The sequence below is a fragment of the Peromyscus californicus genome, unplaced genomic scaffold, assembly GCF_007827085.1.
Source record: "Peromyscus californicus insignis strain IS unplaced genomic scaffold, ASM782708v3 Scaffold_11__1_contigs__length_118956290, whole genome shotgun sequence".
Taxonomy (NCBI): domain Eukaryota; kingdom Metazoa; phylum Chordata; class Mammalia; order Rodentia; family Cricetidae; genus Peromyscus; species Peromyscus californicus.
This window is the reverse complement of record NW_026294402.1, coordinates 94911767-94939344: the sequence shown is the minus strand read 5'-3', so window position 1 is coordinate 94939344 and position 27578 is coordinate 94911767. Positions and strand designations below refer to the sequence as shown.

Sequence of the window (27578 nt, the reverse complement as noted above, 5' to 3'; positions counted from 1 at the left end):
ATTATAACAAGTTTCAAAAACTAGAATTTTGCCTTACATTTTTAAATAAACTGCATAGGTACAAGATCTTAGACAAGAATAGATATATACAACATGTTATAACAAAAATAACCTTAAATTTTTATCAATAAACAAGAGTAAAACATATACAGCATAACAAAAATAACTTTAAATTTGTATCTATATTCTATATTCTCCTAAATGATAACAAACATCCATAACCCACCAAATAACCAAAAACCACCCCCACCCCCCTACTCTTGGGAATGTGGGTGTAGTTTTCTCCATACTTCTCTTCTGCTGTCTGTGGATGAAGTATCTTTAGGGTCCCAAAGAGAAAATTTGAGATAATGACTAAGTCTTGGGAAGACCAACAGTAACCTTTGCTAATAGATATCACCTGTCAAGTTTCAAGAAGTCTCACCTGATCAAACCTGATCCATACTAACTCTGAAGGAATCCACAGCCTCTCATCTGTGGAAACAAAACTCCAAAGCATTTTTGATTTCCATTTGACAAATACATTGTTTGACTTCTTTTTAAAAGTTAATGCATTTCTAAAATACCCAGATTAGTTCAGTTTAGCAGTCCAACCCATGTGTTCTAGCAGGTGTCTTGCTTCTCAACAGTCAAAAAATTCAAAAATCAACACAAACAGGATCCAAACTCCCTGTGTATTTCCCATCTCTATGTGGCTTATTGGGTGTGAAACTCGCAGCTGGTTGGTCGGAGGTTTGTCTGACCAGGAACTGCGTTCAGTCTTCCCAGAGCTCTAGAATGCCAATGCTTGCACTGCAGCAGGCGTTATTTTTACTTAGTTTTTTGCTCCTACTTAACATACTAGCTGCTCAAGGGCTTATGGACCGGCAGAAACTGTCCGGCCAAAACTCTTAAAGGAGCTGTATACCTTTTGTTGTTGTTCAGCTTTCTCAGGCTCTAGATGAATATTTGAGCCCCACATTGGGTGCCATAATATTGTTATTGGTATTTTACTCTTTCTGGGAGCCTGTCACCCAGCTCCCAAATAAATCACACACAGAGGCTTATTCTTAATTATGAATGCATGTACTTAGCTTGGCTTAGTTTCTTGCCAGCTCTCCTTAGCTTAAATTATCCCATCTACCTTTTCCCTCTAGGCTTTTCCCTTTTCTTACTTCTGTAAATCTTATTCTTACTCCACTCCGTGGCTTGTTGGTTATGTAGCTGGGTGGCTGGTCCCTGGAGTCCTCCTCCTCTCTCTCTCATTCCTAGATCTCCCTTTTCAGATTTCTCCCTCAATATATTCTCTCTGCCTGTCAGCAATGCCTATCCTTTCTCCTGCTTTGCTATTGGTCAGTTCTTTATTAGACCATCAAGTGTTTTAGACAGGCACAGTAACACAGTTAAACAAATGCAACATAAACAAAAGTAACATGCCTCCTGAGTAGCTGGGATTCCTGGCATATGATCTTTTATTTTGTATTTTTCAGTCTCCATGTATTAGTAGCATTAATGAAATCTGTTGTCTTTGTAGTTCAGTTCTGTGGCCCCCTAAGAAGTGTATGATGGTGCTAGGGATGTAACTCTGGTGGACAGAGGGTTTGCTTAACAGGCAGGTTGGATCCTCAGGACTGAAAGGGAAAAAATGGTTGGTTGCCTTATAGGTTTTACTATTGGAATTTATTTTGCTTGATTTATTTGGTAAAAAGAATGACTCTTTGGGGGACTTTGAAAGGAGATTATAATGGTTTGGTAGAAGCTTGGAGGGCTTATCATGAAACTAAATGTAATGTGCTAGCTAAATGTTCTTTTGAGTGTTAAAACAGTAACACTTTCACATTTTGTTTGTTTGTCAAGACTCAGCAGTGCAATCTGCTTGTTAAGCACATTGTAAAAATCACTTTCCATTTTGTAGAGTTAGAGCTTTTATGTGTTTTTTTTTTTTAAAAAACTCTAAAGTTTGTTAATAGAAGAGGTGTTGGGTCACCTTTAACGAGAGTTCATTGGTACAAGACAGCACAGAAAACTGCCAGGTAAAATTTCTCTGGGGAGATTGAGTCCTTCCTTTTTCTTTTCTCTCTCTCTCTCTCTTTTTTTTTTTTTTTTTTTTTTTTTTTTGGTGACAGGGTCTCACTCTGCAGCCCTGGTTGATCTAGAACTTACTAGGTAGATGAATCTGGCCTCAAACTCACAAAAGATCTTCCTGCCACTACCTCCCAAGTGCTAGGATTAAAGATGTATGCCACCAGGCCCCACTGAGTGCTTCCTTTTTTGATCTGAAACAGGTTAGAAGCTATTTTTTCATTTATGTTTTGGTTGGTTAATATGGCTTTTTTGTTTGTTTGTTTGTTTGTTTGTTTAAATAAACTGCCAAATTACTTAACTCAGACTGAGGCAGGAGAATTACAGATTTGAGGTCAGGCTACATAGAGTAGTCTTTTCTTAACAAGACAAAACAATATTACAAGTTAATAATATCTGCTGAAATGCTGATTTTTATGTGTTTTATTCCTGAAATTATCTTTAGTGATTGGTAAATTGGATATAAAGTGGTGTTTTGGTCACACCTTTTATTCCAGCACTCAGAGGCAGAGGCAGGTGGATCTCTGGTTTTGAGGCCAGCCTGGTCTACAAAATGAGTTCCAGGGCAGTCAAGGTTACATTGAGAAACCCTGTCTCAAAAAACCAAAGCATACCAAACTAAAACAAAACAAAAGGTATGGGTGATGTCAGCTTTTCTTCAGACGGATGAGTACACCAGTAGGAATATGTGGAAATTTTGTTTCTTTCAGGCTGGTCTGTAGCTGAGGGTGATATTGGACTCCTGATCTTCTGTCTCCAAGTCCCATAAGTGTGGACCATCTTCTTTGTGTATTCAATTCTGGGTCTCAAACTCAAGGCTTTGTTCATGCTGGACAGGCACTCTACTAACTGAGCTATATCACTAGTCTGGAAATTTTTTTAAGAATAGGTATGTCTTAGGGTTTTTATTGCTATGAAGAGACACCATGACTGCAGTAACTCTTATAAAAGAAAACATTTAATTGAGGCGGTGGCTTACAGTTTCAAAGGGTCAGTCCATTATCATCATGGTGGAGAGCATGGCAGCATGCAGGCTGAAGTGATGCTGGAGAAATAACTGAGAGGCCTACATCTTGCAGGCAACAGGAAGTGGACTGGGTGGTATCCTGAGCATAGGAAACCTCAGAGCCCACCCCCACAGTGACACACTTCCTCCAACAAGGCCATACCTACCCCAACAAAGCCACACTTCCTAATAGTGACACTCCCTATGAGATTATGGGGGCCAATTACATTCAGACTACCATAGGTGCTTCTTACATGTTTTTTCTTTTGTTTAATCAGTCTTCCAAAACTTTTATCACATATTTCTAAATCATGTTGCTATTTAGAGCAACTCAAATAATAGATATAATTTGATACAATGTGGTACCCTTTAAAATATTCTGGCTCTATTGTAGAAAAATTTTAACAGGGCATTGGAAATTTTTCCTTGGGAAATGCTTCATCATTTTCAGCTACTACAAGATTGATTGATTGATTGATTGATTGATTGATTTATGGTTTTTCAGGACAGGGTTTCTCTGTGTAGCCCTGGCTGTCCTGGAACTCACTCTGTAGATCAGGCTAGCCTCGACTCAGAGATCCACCTGCCTCTGCCTCCCACGAGCTGGGATCAAAGGCGTGCGCCACCACTGCCCAGCAGTTGTTTTTAACTCTTTAAAGTGATTTTTGATTATGTATGTGCCGTGCCCAAATTTGCTTTCTATTGTTTTGATAAATACCATGGTAACTTGGAGAGAAAGGGTTTATTTGGTTTACATGTCCTGACCACAGTTGATCATTAAGGAAGGTCAGAACAAAAAAGTCATGCAGGAGCAGAGCCAGAAACCATGGAGGCAAGCTGCTACAGGCTTTTTCTCTATGGCTTGCTAATCTTGCTTTAAATTTTTTTTTAAAATAAACTAATATCTGAATAGTTTTACTCCCTCCACCTTCAAATCTGTATGTTTTATTTTATTTTTTATGTGTATGGATGTTTTGCTTGCCTGTATGTCTGTACACCATGTATATCCAATGTCCAAGGAGGTCAGAAGAGGGAGTTGAATCTCTAGGAACAACAGACAGTTGTGATCTGCTTTGTTGGTGCTGGGAACTGAATCCAGGACCTATGGAGAGCAGCCATTGCTTTTAACCATGGAACCATCTCTCTCTTGACCCCCTGTATTGGCTGGTTTTGACTCAATTTGACACAGCTAGAGTCATCAGAGGAAGGCGCCTCCGTTGAATTGCCTTGATGAGATCCAGCTGTAAGGCATTTTCTCAATTAATGACCAATGGGGGAGAGCCCAGCCCATGATGGATGGTGCCATCCCTGGGCTAGTGGTCCTGGGTTCTATAATAAGGTGGACTGAGCAAACCAAGGGAAGCAAGCCAGTAAGCAGCATCCCTCCATGGCCTCTGTATCAGCTCGTGCCTCCAGGATCCTGTCCTGCTTGAGTTCCTGTCCTGACTTCCTTGAGTGGTGAACAGCAAGTTAGTTCCTCCCTAACTTGCTTTTTGGTCATGGTGTTTCATTGCAGCAATAGAAACCCTAACTAAGACACCCCCACCCCACCCCCACACAATTTAACCCTTATTTTTATGTTTTTGGGTATTTTGACTATTTACTACATCCATGTAGTGCCTGCAGAGACCAGAAGAGGGCATCATATCACCTGGGACTGGAGTTACAGATGGTTCTTGCCACCATGTGGGTTCTGGAACCCAAATCTGGGTCATCTGGAAGAACAGTCAGTGCTTTTAATGGTTAAGCCATCTCTCTAGCCCCTCGTATTGCTTGCTTTCTTATACAGCCCAGGACCACCTGCCCAAGGTGACTGTGCTCATAGTGGACTAGCCTCCCACATCAATCATTTATTAAGAAAATGCTCATAGATGTGCCCACAGGCTAATTTGATGGAAGTACTTCCTTGAATGAGGTTTCCTCTTCCCCAGTGACTCTAATTTGTGTCAAGTTGACCCAAACTAACCAACATTGTGTGTGTGTGTGTGTGCACGCGTGTGCATGTGCATGCAGTTTTTGCAAAGGCCAAAAGAGAGTGTCAGATCTGCTGTAGCTGGAGTTACAGGCATTGTAAGCTACCTGATTTGTGTACTGGGAACTGAACTTGTGCTTTGGCAGAACAAGATGTGTGCTTAACTGATGAGGCATCTCCAGCCCCTCATTTATTAAATGTTTTGTCCAGATGTGTGTTTAACAATGAGAGATCTTTTCTTTAAGGCTTCAGACCATTCTCTTTTCATAAATTCTGCTTGTTTTTAATTAAAAATCCCAACTTAAAAAAAAAAACTTTTTTTGAGAAGTATTTTTAAATTTGCTTCATTGTAGAGTTGAACTGTATATCTCAATGAATTTTTTTGTTGCTTAGATCAAGATATAGAACATTTCCTGTGCTTTTTAAGGCTCGCTTTTGCAACTTCCTAATCAATGCCCTCTAAACTGCTTCTACTGTTATGATTATTACCATCATAAGTTAATTTTTGCTTCCTCTTCAACTTAATGTAAGTAGAAATACACTATATATATTGGTTTTTCGAGACAGGGTTTCTCTGTGTAGTTTTTGGTGCCTGTCTTGCATCTGTACACCAGGCTGACCTCTGTACACCAGGCTGGCCTTGAACTCCCAGGGATCTGCCTGGCTCTGCTGCCCATGTGCTGGGATTAAAGGCTTGTGCTACCTGGCCACTATATATACTCTTGTTGACTGCTTTTACATACTGTGCTTCTGAGCTGTCATATGTGGATGCTAGGAACCAAACTCGGGTTCTTTGGAAGAGCAGCAAACCTTTGTAACCACTCAGCATCTGTCAGCCTCTTCTTTGCATTTTATTTATTTACTTATTTTGAGACAAAGTTTCACTATGTAGCCCCTGCTTGTTTAGAACTTGCTACATAGACCAGGCTGGCCTCAAACATACAAAGATCTGAGCTCTGCCTCCTGAGTGCTAGGATAAAAACCATGTACTTACCAGCCCCTATTTATTAAAATATATTTTAAAGTTTTATTGACATAGCAAGCATGCATATTTACAGCTGCAGTGTGACAGTTTAGTACATGTATATAATGAATAGTGGTCAGATTTGGAAATGGGCATATATCTGTCCTCAGATTTATTATTTATTATTTCTTTGTGTTGGAAACATTGGAAGTTTTCTTTAGAAGCTATATTCAAGTATTCAGTTTATTATTGCCAACCATAGGCATTTTGTTGTGCTGTAGAGTATTAGAATTTATTTCTACTGTCCAACTATACTCCTGTAACGATTAAACCATTCTCTGTCCATCTTTTCACCCTCCCCTCAACCCTTCTCAGGCCTTGGCAACCACCCTTCTAATCTCAATTCAATGAGATCAACTTAGATTCCAAATATAAGTAAAAACATAAAGTATTTGTCTTTCTGTGCTGACTCATTTCACTTACCAAGATGTCTTCTAGTTCCATCTACTTTGCTGCAGATGACAGAATTTCATTTATCTTTGTTGTTGAATCATATACTCTATTATGTATATTTACCATTTTTTTCCCTATCCATAGACATAGGTCATTGATTCTGTGCATTGGTTATTGTGCAATAAATATGTGAGGCTAAGTGTTGTGAATGGACCTGTAATCCCAGTACTGGGGAGGCTGAAGGTAAGAAGGGCACAATTTTAGAGCCATTGTGGCCTGTATAGTGATTTTGAGGCCAGCCTGGGCTACACAGTGTGACCTGTTTCAAAAACAAAACAAAACAAAACAAAACAAAAACAACCCCCCCCCCCCCCCCCGCAAAAAAACAAACAAACCAACCAAACAACAACAAACCTAACTAAAACAGACATGTAAATGTGGGTGTAGTTATTTCTTCAACATACTGATCTTAGTTCCTTTGGGTATATGCCTAATAGTGGGCATGCTGGATCATAACATAGTTCTAATTTTCCCGGCAACCTCTATACTTAAACAGTACAGTCCTTTACATGCCTACTGTGATTATGTAAATGATGCAGTCCCCAATTGACTCAGATAGTGGAACACCTGGATCCTGCTCTGTGGCACTGTTTGGGGAGGTGGTGAAGCCTTGCTCTAGGAAGAATGTCACTGGGTGGGCTTTTTTGACCCACCTACTTCCAGTTTGCCCTCACTTCAGTTGAATATGTGATCTCTTGGCTTCCTGTTCCTGCTGCCATGCCTGCCCTTTTACTGCGGTGTCTCCTCACCATGATATACTCTTATCCCTTTGGAACCATAAACCAAAACAGACTCTTCCTTTTATAAGTTACCTTGATCATAGTGCCTTAATCGCAACAATAGAAAAGTAACTACCTACCAGCAGTATAATTTCTCTTCTCATCTTCATCTGTGCTTGCCTGTTCTTAAAAAAAGAATCTTTCGTTAAGTCATTCTGACATAAAATATCACATGGTTTTGATTTGCATTTCTCTAGTGATGGATAATGAGCACACACACACACATATATATATAGATATAGATAGATATATATCTATCTATATCTATCTATATCTATATATATAGTATTTGTTGGCCTTTTGTAAATCCTCCTGAGAATTATGTTTACATTATTTGCCTATTTATGTGCTTTTGGGGGCGGAATGGGGACGGGGAGACAAAGCTTCATTCATTTTGTAGCCTAAGCTGACCTTGAATTCATCTTTTCCTCTCAGCTTCTTGAGTGCTGGAACTATGGGGATGTTCCTGCAAACTCAGCATTTGCCCACTTTTAATTATATTATTTGTAGTTGAATTGTTTGAGGGTTTTTTTTTTTATGTGAATTCATACCACATCAGATAGATAGTTTGCCATTGTTTTCTTCCATTTTGTAGGTTTTTTTTTTTTTTTCATTTTTGGTGGTATCTTTTGTTGTTTTGTCTTTGTTTTTGTTTTTTTGGTTTTGAGACAGGGTTTCTCTGCATAGTCCTAGCTGTCCTGGAACTCTCTGTAGACTAGGCTGGCCTCCAACTCACAGGGGTCCATCTGCTGGGGTTAAAGGCATGAACATGGTTTCCTTTGTCATATAGAATATTTTTGCTTGATATAGTCAGTCTCATTTGTTAGTTTTAATTTTTGTTACCTGATCTTTTGGTATCTTATAAAATATCTTGCCCAGACTAGTGTCCAGAAGCATTTTCCTTATATTTTCTTCTAGTGTTTTCATAGTTTTAGGTTTACATTTACATCTTAGATTTATTTAAAATTAATTTTTGTATATGGTGAGAGATAGGGACAGATATTTTTCTGCATCTCCATATTCAGTTTTCCAAGAAGTATTTATTAAAGAAATTTTCTTTTTTTCAGTGAATGTTCCTGCCCTTGTTGTAAATTCAACAGTAAATATGTGGGCTTATTTTTTTTCTTAGTTATTTGTGAATTTAAAAACATTAGGTTTTATATGTTGATTTTTGTATTTTTGCTTTGTTTTCTTTTTCCAAGTTCCACAAGAAAAATCTATCTTCCTATATAAATATCTTTTGTTTGTTTGAGACAGGGTTTCTCTCTCTCTCTCTCTCTCTCTCTCTCTCTCTCTCTCTCTCTCTCTCTGACCCTGGGTGTCTTGGAACTCATTATGTAGATTAGCCTTGAATTTATAGAGGTCTGCCTGACTCTGCCTCTTGAGTTAATTTCTTTCTTTCATCTGTGTAACAGAAGGGACTTGCTTTATCCTCAAAGGCTTCAAACAGGGATCCTCCTGCCTCTGCCTTCCCAGTGCTGGCATTAAAGGTATTAGCCACCATACCCAGCAGAGTTAATTTTTGTATTCTATAGCTGTAATGAATTTTTATTTATTTAATTTTAGAATCTCTAGGTTTTTCTGTATAAAAAATTATTTTCTCTGTTCTGGTTACATTTCTATTGATGTGATAAGGCAGTTCAGGGGAGGAATGGGCAGTTCAGTTTATAGGTTACTATCTATTATTGGAAAGTTAAAGCAGAAACTCAAGTGGGAATTTGAAGCAGAAACTACAGAGGAATGCTGCTTGCTAGCTCACTCACTGGATTGTGCTTAGCTGGTTTGTTGTTTTTGTTTTTAAATATAGCCAGGACCATTTGTTGCCCACAGTGGTTTGGGCCTTCCTACATCACTTAATAATCAAGACAGCTCCCACAGACATGCCCACATGCCAGTTCGATCTGAGCAATTCCTCAGCGAAGACTCTTCTCAGGTGACTAGGCTGTATTGAGTTAATAGTTAAAGTTAAGTAGAACACCTCCACAAAAAGGGGGTTTTGTTTGGCTGTTTTTTGAGTTTCTCTGTGTAGCTTTGGAGCCTGTCCTGGAACTCACTCTGTAGACCAGGCTGGCCTTGAACTTGCAGAAATCTGCCTGTCTCTGCCTCCCGAATGCTGGGAAACAAACCCGAGTCTTCAGCAAGAGCAACAATTGGTCTTAACTGCTGAGACGTCTCTCTAGCCCCTGAAATCTGTTTCTATTGGTGTAGGTTGGCACTTGCTGCTGTAAACATTACTCTTGTTTTTATCTTTAAAAATATTTTTATTTTATGTGTACGAGTGTTTGCCTACATGTATGTATGTATGTGCACCATATGTGTGTCTGGTGTCCCTGACACACATATGATGTGTCATATTCCCTGAAACTGGAGTTAATAAGTGATGAGAGCTGCCATGTGGGTTCTTTGTAGCAAAGCTGTGTCTTCTTCAAGAGTGTCTTAGTTAGGGTTTCTATTGCTTCAGTGAAACACCATGACCCAAAACCAAGTTGGGGAGAAAAGGGTTTATTTGGCTTACACTTCCACATTGCTTGCTGTTCATCACTGAAGGAGGTCAAGGACAGGAACTTAAACAGGGCAGGATCCTGGAAGCAGGAGCTGATGCAGAGGCTGTGGAGGGTTGCTGCTTACTGGCTTGTTTGGTCTGCTTTCTTACAGAACCCAGGACCACCAGCCTAGGGATGGCACCACCCACCATAGGCTGGGCCCTCCACCATTTCCATTGGTCATTTATTGAGAAAATGCCTTACAGCTAGCTGGGTCTCATTAAGGCATTTCCTCAACTGAGGCTCCTTCCTCTCTGATGACTCTAGCTTGTGTCAAGTTGACACACAAAACCAGTTAGTACAAAGATCTTTTAGTGCTCTTAACTGCTGAACCATTTCTCTAGCTCCAACATTGCTCTTTTATTATTTTTATTTATGTGTATGTGTTTGTATGTGAGTGAATGCCAGATGTGTTCAGAAGAAGGTGTTGAATCCCTTGGAGCTGGAGTTGAAGTGGTTGTGAGCCACCAGATGTGGGTACTGGGAACTGAACTCGGGTCCTTCAAGAGGAACAAGTGCTCTTAACTACTGTGCTGTCTCTCCAGCCCCCACATTATTGTTATAATTAAAAATTATTATTGTGTATGTTTGATGTATGTGGGGAGGTGAGAGGATGGTAACTTTTGTGGAGTTGGTGCTTTTCTTTTACTTTACATGGGTTCCAGGGATTGATTAGCTTGTTGATTTGTACAGCCAGAGCTTTTGTCCTGATGAACCTTTTCTTCATCTTTTCAGAGTTTTCTCTATTGTATTTTGTTTGGTTTTGGTGCTGGAGATTGAACCACTAAAGATACACTCTATTGCTGAGCTAACTAAATTATATGCCTCAGCCCAGGCTCTGTGTTAGGTAGTTTAACTACCAAATACTTTGGAGGAGGGTTTTCTGGTTTAGTGTTGTTTTTAGTTAACTTTTACATTACATTTTATTGATTGATTGATTGATTGATTGATTGATTGTCGGTTTTCTGTTTTCCCCTTCCTTCTCTTCTAAACACACAGACTGTGAGTGTGTGCTTACTTAGTGGTCTCTCAGTCTAGGAGCCATTCTTTGTTCTTTCCTTGTTTAAGTCTGACTAGATGATTTCAGAAGAACTGTCTTCAAGCCGAAGTATTGAAGCTCTCAACGGTGTTTTATTTATTGAGTTTTCAATGCAAAACTTGAGGCACTGCTTATGATTGTGCCTGTCTGCATGCATGTGTGCGTACATTTGAACCCATATGCTAGGTAAGTGTCCTGCCACTGAGCTACATTTCCTAGATCTGATTTTGTTTGTTTGTTTTTGTTTTTCTAGACAGAGTTTCTATCTGTAACAGCCCTGGCTGTCCTGGAACTCACTTTGTAGACCAGGCTGGCCTTGAACCCTAGCCCTGATTTTTAAAAATGATTTTTTTATTGAATTTTTCATTTATTAAAAATTTTCTTTTTGACAATTCGTTGGTTTCCCTTTCTTTGGCACTTTAAAAAACAAAGATTTTTGTGTTCCTTTAGACGTGTCTTGTTAACATGTTTCTTTATGCCTCTGTGTTCCTATGTTGGTATTTTTGTGCATCTGGTAGGTTAGTTGTCTCTGCCAATTTTTGTTAAGAGTGGCTTTCATAGTAAAACATTCTGTTGGCAGTTTTTCTTAGTTTTGTTTGGATAGACTGCATTGGTTTTGGTTTCAGGTGGATGTAATTTCTTCAGCTATAATTAATTTGAGAATGTCTGTAGATGTCTTGGGTACTCTGCACTTAGGGGTTTGTAGGCCTGCACCACCAGCTAGAATGTAGCTCCCTTAGGCAGGTAGGTTTGTTGGCTGCTTTCGGTACATCTGGAAATTAGTATGGGGTGCCTGTCACTTTCCTCTGGTATGTGAAGGTAAACATACCCCGGGTGGGTTGGTGATATAGCACAGCATGGTTTATAGAGGGGTAAGGTGTAGTGCCTTCCAGTGTGTGAGTGCTGTCTGGTGACTTAAGACTGACCAGTGGGTACAGATGGATCGTGTATAGTTCCCTTGTAGGATCTCTGCTTAGGAAACTCTGCCCACCTGCTTCCCAGGTCTGGAGTTGGCTAGGTAGGGCTAAGCATCAGCTCCTTAGGGCCACTTTTTCACAAGTTAGAGGCAGAAAGAGAGCTAATTGGGAATGGCTTTTGAATCTCAAAGCCTGCTGCCAGTGACATACCTCCTCCAATAAGGCCACACTTAATCCTTCTCAAACAGTTCTACCAGTGGTGACCAAGCATTCAAATATATGGGCCTATGAAGGCCATTCTCATTCAACCACCACAACTTAGTTCCTGTTTTCATGCTCTGCAATGTCTTTTCCATATCCCCACTGTACTTAATCAGGACCTCAGAAACTTCAGTGAAGTAGTTGTATTTTGCTTGTTTGGGTTCTTTGTATGGAAGGAAAGTATGCCAGGTACCCACTACTCAGCCATCTTGATTAAATCATCTTAAGGTAAAACCTTAGGCTTAGATAGTAGGAAAAGCATAATGTTGGAGAATTAAATCACAGAATATAATAAATACTTATTGCTCTTTGCCTGATCTGCCAAATGCAGAAGCCAAGAGGCTCATATACTTTCAAGAATGGAGAAGAAAGGGAGCTTGGGACAATGGAATATACTTGAAAGCCCATGTACTTGAGAGGACAATCGTGAGTTTAGGGTTAGCTTGGGTAATATAATGAGATTCTATCTCAAAGAACAAAACAAAACAGGGAAAGGAAGCTAGAGGCTGTGTTCCTTGCCTGTAATCTCAGCTGTTTTAGTGGCTGCGGCAGGAAGATCTTATATTTGAGGTCAGACAGAACTCACATGGGGGCGGGAGGTGGGGGGTGGGGGTGGGGAAATGGAGGAGTGTTAAAGCCTCAAAGTACACAATCAAATTGGTGTTGTGTTTTGTTGTATTTGCTCTGCAAACCCAGGGCCTCAAAAGGCTCAGTACTATTTTGAAATACCAAAGAAAGAACTCACTCTTAGGACTCAATGAGAGTTTGTATATTTTTTTATTTTTTTTAAACTTACACATTCCTGGGGGCATGCTGGTTGGGAACAAGGGTTCTCATAGCTCCTACAAGAGCAGCAGTATTTATATACCTAGGCAAAACAGAGAAACAGAATCCTAGTGCTCAAAGACTATGTACTAACTTCTAATGGGTACACTGTGCTGTCTTCAAAGGAAGGGTTGGCCAGAACCCTCCTCCCACATAAGCACTCACCATTACAATCTGCAGAGGGTCTGCAAGAACAGCAGAGTCACTAAGACTGCTTCAGGGACTGACACTGGTTCTCACAATATTTATTTTTTAGGATCCACTATGTAGCCCCGTTTGGCCGTGAACTTGTTCCTTTTCTTGCTGGACTCCTAAATGTTGAGTTTATAGGTGTAGACCTTGATACCTGGCTCAGATTATATTTTCTAATGAACTATTTTCATTATCCCTCTTCATTGTTGACATTCATATCTGTAGGAATGAATTGGTTTTAGATAAGAAACTGCTCCAGAAAGTAATGCATCTCTACATCTATCTGTGTGTATAAACACACACGCCCACGCACTCGTGTATTTTCCCCAACATCTGTAAGAAATGAGAGAGAATTAATGTGGATCATAAATCAGCAGGAGAGACAGCAATGCATCTTTACAGGAGATAGTGTTTTCAGGGAATGGTGAGGTGGCTCAGCAAGTAAAGGTGCTTGCCATCAAGCCTGATGACCTGAGTTCATTTCCTGGAACTCAAATAGCAGAAGGAGGGAACTGACTCCCACTACATGTTCTCTGACCCTACCCTTTCACCGTGAAACTTGCTTCATTTTCCCCAAATTAAAAAACAAAAACAAAAACAAAAAAAAAAGGAAAATGTATAGACATAGTGTTTTCAGGTAAGCCCCCATATTAGAAATTGTTGGACATCCCAGTGAAGAAGATTTTGGAGAAAAGGTTCCATAGTGTAGAAACAAATGTGAAATAAAGGTGTCCTAGCCCAGAGAGGTCTGTCAGCAGCAGTAGTTTAACTGTAGTTCCTGCTGAGGAACTGAAGTAGTAGAGGTAGAGGTCAGAGAAGTACACATTATGGGAAGAGCTAGTATAGCACTGGCCATCAGTATAAGTAGCAGTTATGTTGAAACAGCAGGGATACTTGATACCTACTTTATTCGGATATGAAGTAAATACAAGTATATGTTAGATTTAACTTGGCAAGCTTTCTATGGCCTGTCTTGTGTGCATATTATTTTTAAAAATTTCCTTGGGAATTATTCTTCCCTTATATATTTCCAAAGCTCTGTTTTTTTTTTTTTTTGTTGTTGTTGTTGTTGGTTCATTTTGTTTAAGAGTGTGTGTTATCTCAAAGGACAAAGCACTATTAAGGGCTGATTTTATTGCAAGGTTACCCAGTACCAGATGGAGGGTTTGCTTCCTGCTTAACTTTGCAGCCTGGCCCTGTGGATCCTGGTTGTAAATAGTAAACTGTATCTCAGGAAACAAGTGCCACTGTAAAAATTTTATATAACTCTTTACATAACATCTCTTGTAATGGAAGTAACTGATTTTACTATATTTTTTCATAATTTTTGGATTTAATAGAAGATATTTTTGTGAGTCTTGAATTTGCCATGATACTTATTTAAAAAGTTAGCCAAGGTTTTGTAATAAATTTACTGCTCCCACACAAAAAGCAGCTGAAATTATAATACCAAAATGTAGAAGAATCTCAGATGCTCATCAGCTGATGAGTTAGTGAAATGTGTATGCACACTCTGGAATGTTATTCTGCATTAAAAAGGAATGAAGTATGTATTGGTTCATGTTATAACATTGTTGAATGTTGGAAACATTGTGCTGTGAAAGAACCTAGTCACAGAGCTGGAGAGATGGTTCAAGATGAAGTCTACTTCCAGAGGACACTGTCAGGTTCAATTTCCAGCATCCACATGGTGTCTCAAAACTGTAACTCTAGTTCCAAGGACCTGACGTCCTTTTCTGGCTTCCATAGACCCCAAGCATACAAGTGATATATAAACATAATTGCAGGCAAAACACACATACATATAAAAACAAATTAAGAATAAAAATTAAGAAAAAAATCACAAAAGCTGCAACATTGTTTTTGACATGTACTTTAACTTAGATAGACCTTGAAAACTATAAAAAACCACATAGTATGGTTTTGTTTGTGTGAAGTTTCCAACAGATATAAATGTGGTTCCATAGCCTTCCAACTATACTAAATATCATATACTTTATTTTTTATTAAAATATTTATTTATGTGTATATGTACATGTGCATGGAGGCCAGAAGAGGGTGTTGGGAATCCTCCTGTAACTGTCTTCCTATTCTTTTTGAGGCAAGGTCTCTCCCTGAACCTGGGGCTTGTAGTTTCTCATCTAGGCTAGAAGCCAGCAAGTCAGAGTTAGAATTATAGGCACATGTGGGATGCCCAGTTTATTATGTGGGTGCTGGGATGCTCATGATTACACAGCAAGTGCTTATAACAAAAGTGCTCATAACCACCAAGTCATCTCTTCAGGTCCCATTGTATATTTTAAATAGGTAAGTTTTATGATAGGTGAACTATATCTCTGTAAAGCTATTACAAAAAATAGCTTGAGTTCAGATTTTCTTGTCAGTTGGTACAGATGAATGACTACCTGTTTTAATGCCTCAGCAAGTCTTAAAATTTATCCTCTACAAATGGTTTAAAATGTAGCTTTGGGAGAGAAGATAACCATTAAACATAATTGAAGACCAAGTGTCCTAGAAAAACTTGATTAAATAAAAGTACCCAATACTATAACTCTTTTTGAGACCTCTTCCCTTTTGCTACTGGTATTTTGGCATCTAAGCAGTAATTGAAAGAATGTATTCCAGGATATGATTATCCATGCCAGTAATCCTAGCATCTGGAGACAGAAAGATGCCAAGTTCAAGGCCATTTTGGACTATATAATGAGATCCTGCCTAAAGACAGGAGAGAGGGGATGCTTCTCTTATTAATCCAAAGGAAAAAACTAGTTAATACTTCTTAGGACCTTCCTTTTAAATTTGAGCAACACAGCCGGGCGGTGGTGGCGCACGCCTTTAATCCCAGCACTCGGGAGGCAGAGCCAGGCGGATCTCTGTGAGTTCGAGGCCAGCCTGGGCTACCAAGTGAGTTCCAGGAAAAGGCACAAAGCTACACAGAGAAACCCTGTCTCGAAAAACCAAAAAAAAATAATAATAATAATAATAAAAATAAATAAATAAATAAATTTGAGCAACAGACAAGGATTACTAGACATATGAGGAAAGTTTTACAAATAAGAAAACAAAGCAAATAGGAAAGTAATTTAGATCAATCAGAATAACAACAAGAAGAAGAGCTGTTGAGAGATTATATAACAAGGACAAAACAATAAAAGGATGAAGGTTAGTAGTGACCTTTCACAAAGGAAATAGGAAACAGATGATAAAAGATAAAATGTCAGCCTGGAAAGTCAACTTCCAAATAATAGAAGTGCTAATCATTCATTAAAACTGAGAAAAAGAAATTATCAATAAAATGTTGAAGAATTCCCTTAGTTGAAGAATAAGATTATGTATGGTACCCAAAAGAAGTTGTTAAATTTTAAATGACAACTTGGAAATTGGAATATTTTACTTTTGTTTTAGCCAATGAGAGGTACATTGACTGCTCACCACTAATAGGTGATGTCTAAATCATATAGCAAATACTTTTAGGATGGGGACTGTATCAAAACCATCTTTTTTTTTTTTAAACATTTATTGATTCTTTGTGGATTTTACATCATGCATCCTGATCCCACTCATCTCCCTATCCCCTCACTTCTGCCCTCTGCCTTTGCAACCTCCCCCCGCCCCAGAACAAAACAAAATTTAAAAGTAAAACCAAAAAAACAAAACAGAAGCAAATAACAAAAATCTCTGCATGGAAGCTGTAATGTGTAGCCTAGTGAGTCACACAGTATACCCTTTAGTTCACACATCTTTACTTGTAAATATTCATTGCATTTAGTCAGTTGTCTGGTTCAAGACCTCTGGCTTCTGCTACCCTATTGATACTGGGCCCTCACTGGGACTCCTCTTTGATATTCTGTTGTTATCCTGTGTCATGGAAATCATGTAACTTTGGATCTGCAGGTCTGGTCCCTTGACATGCTTCAGCAGTTCATAGATGAAGTGAGTGGTTCTGGGCCTGGGTGGTAGCTGGGTTGATCAGTCATGGCTGTTTTTTAAAAGTACAATTTGTCATACCCTGAGTAGTGTCTTTGATGGATATTTTACAGATGTCTTTAACTTAAGATAATTAGAACAAACTATTTCTTCCGTCTTCATCATTTTATTAAATGTAATTTCTTTCTTTACCATGTCTGTCCTGGAACTTACTATGTAGACAAGGCTATCCTTGAACTTACAGAGATCTGCTTGCTTCTGCCTTCAGAGTGCTGGAAATTAAAGGTGCATGCCACCATGCTCATCGTTAAATGGTGTTTCTGTCAGGAGGCCATGTACTCTACCTGATACCTTTCTCTTCCTTATTCTAGTCCACACACAATATATCTCCAGATGCATTTTGAAGTCTATAAAAATTTATTTGTGTGTGTGTGAGTGCATGTGTGTGTGCGTGCATGATATGTGTGTGGGGGAGTTCATGTGTAGAAGTCAGAGGACAACTTTGTGGAGTAGATTTCTTGCTCCTTCTATCTTTACATGGTTGTGGGGTATTGGACTCCAGGCTTGCCTGACAAGTATTTACCTACTGAGTTGTTTTGCTGGCCTTTGGAGTCTTATTTATTTTTTTAGCTAGGGTCTCATAGCCCAGGTTGGCCTCAAACTTAATACACAGCTTACCTGGGTTTACAGGTATGCACCACCACACCTAGTTTTATGTGGTGCTCAGGATCAAACCTTAATACATTTTAGGCAAACACTTCTGACTGGCAGCAATTTTCAGCCAGTGAATTATTTTCTATTTACGTGAGTATACCAGTCAACTGCAAGCAATTATCATTGATTTCTTTTCTTGAATTGTTGGCCTTCTGGTGTTGTGGGTTTTTTGTTCGTTTGTTTTAAATAATTTTACAACCTTACATTTTTTCCCTCTTTTCTTTCTTGAGCTGGGGTGTCTTTAGCCAAGGCTGGTCTGGAACTCAGGATTCTCCTGCTTTGGTCTTAACTATTTTCAAGTATAGAGTTTAGTATTACTAAGTATATTCATGTTGTAGTTCTTCAGTACTTTGTCATCTTGGTATGAAAACTCTTTACCCATTTAAAAAGAAAGCCTCCCCTCTGTTCTGCTAGTCCCTAGCAACCACTCTGTTTTTCTTTCAATAAATTTATTTGTTCAACTTCGCAAGTGGAATAGTAGAGTTACTGTCTTTTTGTGACTGTGTCTTTTGCTGGATCATATGGTAGTTCTACTTATAATATTTTTGGGGAACTACATACTGTTTCATAGCTACTGTAATTTCATGTTGCCATCAATAGTGTTTCAGAGTTCCAGTTTTACCACATCCACTTAGGTGTGAGGTGATATCTCTTTGTAGTTTTGATTTGCTTTTCTCTTATGATTATTTTTGATGATTATTATTTCATGTTAGTTGGACATTTGTATATATTTAGAGAAATATAATTCCTCTAATCTTTTTTTTAAATTGGGTAATATTCTTAATGAGGGTTTGTATATTTGTTTTTTTAAGACTCCTCAAGACCTCCAGGGGCCAGGAGGAGGGAATGGGAACTTAATGGGGAAAGAGTGTTCATACCAAGATAAGGAGAGAGACCTACTGCCCTATGGTGTCAATGTACTTTTTCTTTTTCTCCTTTCTTCCTTCTTCCTTTCTTCCTTCCTTCCTTCCTTCCTTCCTTCCTTCCTTCCTTCCTTCCTTCCTTCTTGTTTTTTTAAAGAGACTGTAGCTCAGGTTGACTGTAACTCATTGTAGCCCCTGGTTGGCCTTAAACTCATGGCAATCAGTCTGCCTGAGCCTTCCAAGTGTTGGGATTATAGGCATGAGCCTCTCACTATACTCACCTTGTTAAGTCTTAAATGATCTGGCTTTTTTTTTAATCTTTTTTTTTTTTTAATCCTTCACACAGCAGCCAGAGATGTTTGTTTGTTTGTTTGTTTTGTTTCATTTTTCTGAGACAGGGTTTCCCTGTGTAACAGCTCTGACTGTCCTGGAACTCGCTTTGTAGACCATGCTAGCCTTGTAATCATAGAGATCCACCTGCTTCTGCCTCCTGAGTGCTGGAGTCAAAGACATGCCTGGCTTTAAGATTTCTATCATAGGTATGATTGGTTACCAAGTCCATCAGGCCACAAATCTTAGGGACATGGGAGTTTGTATTACTTTCAAATAGTACTGTCCAGGGTGTGTGTTGGGGTACTTTACTTCATGTGGTCACTTAGGGACATGAGCTCTTCTGTCTTTTTATGTTACCACCATGATCAGCACATGACTTCTGAAATTGGTTTGAAAAGGGAAATGTGTATAGTAAGATTTTAAGGTCCCAGATTGGAAGTAGTTTATATCACTTTTACCCATATTGTATTGGTCATAGCCAAGTCGTGATCTCTTTGTAGAAATGTGTGCATTTTTAAGAAGTGTAGTATAGCAGTTAGCTGATGAGAAGAGCACAAATATTAATGGATGGTAGCAGCACTGTCATAACGGGTATTGAATTATGATTTCCTTGCTTAAAATCTTTTAGTTTTCTTTTGTGTGTATGTATATGTATTTGTGTGTGTGTGTGTGTGTGTGTGTGTGTGTGTGTGTGTGTGTGTGTGCGCGCGCGCGCGCACAAGGAGGCCGGAGGTTGATTAATAAAGACTATTGGGGTCCAGCCCCTAAGTAGCCTTTTCCCAGAGTTTCAGAAGAAATGCTACCAGCGACGAAAATTAATCTGAGGGATGCTGAATGAATCTAAGCACACTGAATTCTTTAGTCCGTTCACTCTATTCTTGTAAGTCAAAATCTCTCTACACAGCTTCAGTTCTCTTCTCATACTTAGCTCCTCTCTTTCCCTTCCTCTCCTGTCCTCTCATTGTTCTAAGTTCCTTTCATCTTCGTCTCCCTCCTCTCTCTCTCCAGTCCAGTTTAAATACACATACAATCCACAGTTCTCTGGCTCTGCCACTTTCTGGTCAGACGGGATAGTTAGGAAGCCTGCGTCATAGCTTGATGCATCTAGTGTGTGAAAACCCTTTTGTTCTGAGTTAAATGTTAAAGGGGAAGTCTAGAGATACCATTTGGGCTATGAGAAAAAGGAGGGTTAAGCTTAATTTGCACAAGAAGCAAACGGATTTGTACCTAACATCTGCCTGGTCTTGGCGGTTGTCTTCGTATGGATATTTACCTTAATTCAGGAGACTAGCAGATGGTCTGGATGCTTATTTTTATCTGCAGTCTGTCCTTAGAAAGTCTGGGAGATATCTCAGATAAAATGCTTTTGTCCAGAGATGGCCCTAGCCGGATACTTGCTAATGATAATTACAGAAAGGCAGACTTCTGAGTTCAATGCTAAAAAATAAAGGAACAGAAGCCTGAAAAGAGGGTTCTTGACTATATGACTTGTTGTCAACACAATTGGGGGACGTTATCCAGATACCTTAATTGTATAGGGAAAAACTGTGCCCAGTGAATGATCAATCACACTGTTAGAAGTTCTTAGAAAAAGAATTGATTGGGAAAGCTACCAATGCACACAAGAAAATCATTGCAGAAACCGACTGATATATTTAAGAGCTAACATCATCAAGACTCCTTAAGTCTTGGCTTTGTCCTCTGGAAAGACCTTTCTTCCAGGTATAGCTTGTTATAGTCAGCTGAATTCCTACTACATATTTCTGCAACCTGCAGCAGTTGATATTGGATAGTTTATTTTATTGTTATCTTCCTAATTTTTTTGAAATGGGGTCTCTCACTGAACCTGGAACTCACTGACTCAGCTAGACTGGCTGGTCAGCAAGCTGCAGAGATCGTTCTGTCTTTACGTCCTCAAAACTGAGATTATAAATACACACTGCTGTGTCCTGTTTCTGAACTCAGGTCCTTATGTTTTGTGCAGCCTCATCTTACTGAACGAACCATCGCCCCAACAACCAGCCTTTACCTTTTAATTAGAGCATTATATCCTCAGAGTTATTATTGAAAACTATGGTCTAATTCCTTTCTTGTTTGCTTGGGTTTTTTTACTCACCTTAGAAGTTTGCTGACTTACTAAGTTAAGGATGTGTGTTTCTTGGTTGCTGTACCTTTCTTGCCAGGAAGTTCTGGATGCTGAGCCATTTAGCATCTATAAGCTAGTTCTGCTGAGGAGAGGTTTGGCCAGGTTAACAGTGGTGAGTAGAAGCATTGGTACCTGAATTGCTCTTCTGAAGCCATATCCCCCCATACAGTAGCTAGCTGCTGGGGGAGGCAGACCCAACATCTGTCAAGTGTAGATCTGAGGTGGACCTGAGATATGTATAGATGTGTAGTGGTGACTGCAGAGGCTTGTGGTTGTAAGCCCTGTCAGCAGTGATTACTACCTGTTGCCTGCTGAGCTCCAGCTGAACAGCACTAAAAACATGCAGCCAGGCAGGGTTTCTGTAACTGACCTGATGAATTGTTTGGTGAAATAGACACTTTTTGCTCAGCAGTATATTCAACAAATCATAAGGGCAGATTGCTCCAATATTGGCAAAGTTCTTAACCAAAAATAGACATGAACATCTGAGTCAGTTCTGCCATGAACTAAATAGATTTGCTGCAGTACTTCAGAGTGAATGCTATCCAGATACTTGAACGCAAATGACAGCAACTAAACCAAAAACAGGGTTTTTGTGGGTTGTTTTTTTTAATAGGCGAACTCTCTAAGAGTGTTCTGCTATAGCCTATATGAGAAGACACTTGAAGATGGATGCATGTTCTATGAACAAGAAAATACTTTCTGGTAGTGTAGCATTAAAGAGTCATCTGTAGCAAAACAAGCATCTGTGTAAATAGTGTGTTTTCACATGTTTATTTTTATGTTACTGATTCACAAAATTTTTGACAGTATAATTTGATGTCCAACTTTAATCCAGTTATACCGTGTGTGTGTGTGTGTGTGTGTGTGTGTGTGTGTGTGTGTGTGTATACAACCTTGTGGAGTTACTTCTCTCCTTCCACCTTTTTATGAGTTGTGGGCATTGAATTTAGGCTGCTAGACTTGCAAAGCAAATACTTTAAACTTGCTTTGTGCAATGATTGAAAACTTAATTTTTTATTTGTATCTATTTTAATCATTATGTATTTTTGTCTTTTTGTTTTGTTTGCCTTTACCATATATATGTGTGTGTGTGTGTGTGTGTGTGTGTGTGTGTGTGTGTGTGTGTGTGTATCCTTGGCTGGTCTGGACTTTGCTATGTAGATCAGGCTAGCTTCAAACTCAGAGATCTACCTGCCTCCAAGTTACAGAACTGCTCCCCCCAAAACAAATATAAGGAAATCACTTTTTCTAAGCGGTTAAGTACAACAAATATATCCTGTTCTAGTCATGTGTGCCTAATTCATACTGCATTAATGACCAATGGAATCAAAAGCCTTTTAGTTTGATGCTTGCTTCTTGAGGGAGTGGATCCAGTGGTAATCAGTTTCCTTAGCTTTTGCTTATCTAGTAAAATTGTTCTTTCTGCCTCACTTTTGAAGGTCAATGTTGCCAGGTAGAGTACTCTTAGTTAACATGGCATTTTCCTCTCACCTTTTCCCGGAATCTTCACTGTCAGCCTGGCCTTCAGCTTTTGCAGTAAGAAATCTGGTGATGATCTTGCTGAGATCCATTGTGTATGAGGAGTTTCTTCTCTCTTACTCATCTTCTGAACCTTTCTTTGCTTTTGGCAGGTAATGATGTGGCTTGGTGTAATAAATCACCTCTCAGATCATTTCTGCTGGATTCTTTTGAGCTTATTAGATGTATATATTTATGTTTTTAATCAAATTTGTGAAGTGTTTGGTCTCTTTGCTCTCTCTCCAATACACACAGGCACACACACACACACACACACACACACACACACACACACACACACACACACACACACACACACACACACACACACACACACACACACACACGCACAGAATTCCCACGTCTTTGGTTAGTTCTCTTGATTGTATCATACAGGTCCCAAATTTCCTCAGTTCACTTTTCCTCAATCTTTTTTCTTCCCACTCCTCAGTTCATTTAACTTCAGTTGTTATAGCTTTTCACATGTGTTGATTCTTTATTCCATCTACTCAGATCTGTCTTTGAGTGCTTCCAATGAATTTCTCATCTCCAGAATTACTTTTAGTTTCAATTTTATTTTCTGTCTCTTCATTTTGCCTTTCATCATGTCTTCCTTTAGTTTTCTGGGTATTTTTGAGCAGCTGTTTTGAAAGAAAGCATTATGTAGTTAAGTTGAGATCTATCTTTTTCTTCTTTAGGAACTTTCTGTTGGCTCTCTCTCTCTTCTTGTGTATATAGGCCATATTTGCTTGTTTCTTTTTGTACTTTGTGTGTGTGTGTTATGTGTTTCCTCATGTGTAATATGAATGCTAAGGCCAGAAGTCAACCTTGTGTGTCGTTTTTGTTGTTGTTGTTTTGACAGGGTCTTTAGTCCTAGCTGTCTTGGAGCTTGCTGTGTAGACCAGATTGGCCTCAAACTCAAAGAGATCCTCCTGCCTCTGCCTCCTCAGTACTGGGATTAAGACGTGCATCACCATGACCAGCTCTAGGTGTTATTCTTCAGTTGCCATCCACCTTGATTTTTGAGACAGTCTCTTATGAGACTGGAGTTTGAAGATTCACCTAGCCTGTCTGGTCACTGAGTCCTGAGCACATGCTACCATGTGCAGCTCTTCAAAAATTATTTAGTTACTTATTTTAGTTTTTTGAGACAGAGTTTTTCTTGTGTATCCCTGGCTGTCGTGGAACTTGCTCTGTAGACCAGGTTGGCCTCAGACTCACAGAGATCCACCTGCCTCTGCCTCCCGTGTGCTGGAATTAAAAGGCATGTGCTTCCACCTCCCGTTGCAACTTTTTTTTAAACATAGGTTCTGGGGGCCAAGCTCAGGTCTTGATGCTCATAACAAGTAGTTTACTGACTGACCTGTCTTCACAGCCCTCTTATACTTTTGATGTTGAAAACTGTGTCCAAATCTTAGGTGGTAACTCTGGGAAGTAGCGCTCTCCTTTTCAGTGTTACTTCACTTGCTTGTCACTGCTTTCTCTCTTCCATACTGCACACACATGGAGTTAGGAGTGCACACACACACACACACACACACACACACACACACACACACACACAAATCCATTGAAAACGATGGTCTAATTCCTTTCTTGTTTGCACCTTTTTCTGAGCATTGCCTTTTTCAGCTCTTCAGTTTGTATGTTTTCTTTTGAATATCTTGATATATTAATGGCTCCCAAAAGAGGATAAAGAGAAAAATGAAAGGAGAAGGGAAATAAAAGGCAGTGATTCTTTAAATCTCCTTCAGTCCAAGAGGAAGGATTTATACTGGGGAGAAATGAAACATTGGCATCCTGGTTATACCTGTGTGTTGGATGAGTAGCCATAATCAGTTGTTATAATACAGATTCCTAGTATTGGGAGGACAAGGTTTTTATTTTTCACGTTAGCTCTCATAAGCTATGGAGCGAATGCATGACTGCTGAGGTATTGAGGAGCAGGTAGTTACTGCCTGCATAATGAGCTGAAATTGAACAGATTAGCAGCACCTTATTTCAGTAACTTTCCATTGAACTTGCTTTGTAGTAGACTCTATTTAGGAGTCCCTAAGTAGATCAGACCAGACCAGATTATGCTAGTGCTGTTGTTTTCTAGGTTTAGAGACATTCTTGTGACTTTCTTTTCTGCCACTGTGGTAGTTTGAAAGAAAATGCCCCCCAAAGGCAGTGGCACTATTAGAAGGTGTGGCCTTTTTGGAAGAAGTGTGTCACTGTGGAGGTGGACTTTGAGGTCTTATAAGCTCAAGTTTGGCCAATGTGACACAGTTTTTCCTTCTGGTGCCTGCAGATCAAAATGTAGGACTCTCAGCTCCTTCTCCAGCACCATGTCTGCCTGTATGCCACCATGTCCCACCATGATGATAATGGACTAAACCTCTGAAACTGTAAGCCAGCCCCAATTAAATAATTTCCTTTATAAGAGTTGCTGTGGTTATTTTGTGGTTTTTTGCAGCAATAGAAACCCTAACTAAGACAGTTATAGTTGTATTCTCTCTCTGTCCTGCCTTCCCACCCTCCACCCCATTTAACCTTTCTTATTCCATTATTCCTCCTCCTAACCCCGCCTCCCCATCATTGCATTCTATCTTCTCTCCCTTGAAATCCACCCCCTGTTCCCTTACTAATTTCCCTACTAACTTAGTTAGGATTTCTGTTGCTGTGATAAAAGACGATGTCCAAAAGCAGCTTGGGGAGGAAAAGGTTCATTTCATCTTACAACTCTCAGGTCACCTGCCATCACTCAGGAAAGTCAAGGCAGGAACTCAAGACAGGAAACTAAAAGCAGAAACTAGAGCAGAGGCCATGGAAGAGTTCTGCTCACTGTCCCCCCCCCCCCCCATTTTTTGCTTAGCCTGCCTTGCAGCACCTAAGACCACCAGCCTAGAGGTAGCACTGCCTGTGATGAGCTGGGCCCTCATCATTCATCAGTCAAGAAAATATACTATAGACTTGCCTACAGGCCAAGCTAGTGGGGGCTTTTTCTTAATTCCAGTTTCCTCTTCCCCAGTGGCTCTAAGCCGCTGTGTTCAGATTTCCTGCCTATGGTGAATAGAGCAGAAGTAAACATGAACACATATCTTTGTAGTAGGATATAGATAAGAGTCTTTTGGGTGTATAGCTGGATCATGTGGTAGAATTAAATTTAAATTTTTTGAGAATAAATGCCTGACAGTTTGAAATAACAATTTTGTTATTCATACTTAGTGGTTTGCCTGCATATAGAAGAGTTACTGTTTTAATATATACAAAGATTCAGTAAAATGAAAATTACTGAATATAAGTGGTGGTAATGGTACAATATTGTAAAAGTACTTAATATTGTGGGATTGTACACTCAATGGTTTACAACATAGCTCAGATGTTAGTTTTCTCGGGTACTATTAAGAAAGTAGTACAGATGTAGTGGCCTAAACAACAGAAAATATTTTTTTTCACAATTTCCATAAAATAGCAAGTCTAAGGTTAGGGTAACAGCAGGGTTCCTGAGAACCTCCTCTTCTGGGTTTTAACTTCCCCCTGTCCTGGGCTTTTCAATGACTGTTTTCTCTCTTCAGATGAACTAAACTTCTCTTACAGGAATAGTAGTCATACTGGATCCATTAATAAACTAATTTTACCTCATTTACCTTCTTAAAGCTAACCAAATACAATCATATTCTGAGGTGTTGGGGCTTGGATTTTAACATACAATTTGTGTATGTATGGTGTTGAAGATTGTCTCTAGCTTTAACATGTGAAGTTTTAAGTGGAAATTATTCAGTATTCTTTGTAGGTTTGTTTTTGTTTTGAGACTGGTCCCTTTACTCATCCTGACTTTAAATTCAGGATGTCCTTGGATCCTCTGTCTCTACTTCCCCAAGTCTGGAATTACAGGCATGTGCTACTACATCTGGTTTTATGTGCTGTTGGGGATTGAACTCAGCAGCACTTCATGCATTCTAGGCAAGTGCTTTACCAACAGCTGCATCCTTGACCCCATCATTTATCTTATCACAGTCAGAACAAATTAAAATACGGCTGTAGTCAGTTGTGATCCCATTTTGTTTAATAGCCATCTGGTAAACTAAGGGTTAAAGTAATAACTTATAACTCCTGTCTTATCTTAATGAAATTCTTCATGTTGCACATTTTTATAGTTTGTGTTGTAATTGTGTGTTCATAATTTACTTTGTTAAGATTACTGTTTTAGTAGTTGTTCCTTTGGGTATTATAGAATGTAATACTCTGGGTTGTAGAGTGGATATGTTCTTAATATGATCTTAGATCAATTTATTTTGATTCAAAGAGTAAAATTTTGTGATGCCTGATAAAAGTCATCATATTGGTAATAGTCTGGTATTAGTATAAAGTGTTAATAAGTGTTGAAGAAACAGGATTATAACTGAGAATCCCTTTTATGAGCTGTATACTTGCTTATTTCTTTCTTTGTTCTTAGAACTTGGTTTCTTCTAGTGTATGTTTATTCAGTTAACAGTTTTGAATGAACAAGTGAATTTTATGTGCACAATACCTATAGCTTTTTTTCATCCTTCTTGTTTTCTCATATTGGTTATGTATCCAAAGTAATTGTTCAAAAATGGATAGACCATCATGGCATTTTGTTTCCCTATCCTTTTTATTTATATTTTATATATTAGTGCTCTGCATATATACCTGCATGCCGGAAGAGGATGTCAAATTCTATAATAGATGGTTGTAAGCCACTATGTGGTTGCTGAGAATTGAACACAGGACCTCTGGAAGAACAACCAGTGTTCTTAACCTCTGAGACATCTCTCCACCCCTGTTACCCTATTCTTAAAAGAGCCTAATCTTGCTGAACATGGTGATAAAGGTCTAAAATTTCAGTATTTGGGATTGGAGGTAGAAGGATCAAAGTAGTTCAAAGCAGTTCAAGACCATCCTCAGCTACATAGTGAGTTTGAGTCCAGCTTGGGCTACATGAGATTGCCGCTGACCAACCAATCAACCAGAAAATAAAACCAAACCAAACCCA

The 27578-nt window shown here is 39.1% G+C and overlaps 1 protein-coding gene across 5 annotated transcripts in view; it reads left to right on the top strand.

Moving 5' to 3' along the window:
- Nck1 (NCK adaptor protein 1) overlaps positions 1-27578 on the top strand; it is a 65670-nt gene that overhangs the window by 4185 nt on the left and 33907 nt on the right. The window contains exon 2 of one of the 5 annotated variants that reach the window (XM_052718159.1): positions 24870-24966. The exons of the other annotated variants lie outside the window; for them this stretch is intronic. The gene's annotated coding sequence lies outside the window, so the exon portion shown is untranslated. The remainder of the gene's footprint in view (positions 1-24869; positions 24967-27578) is intronic. 5 annotated transcript variants of the gene reach the window in all.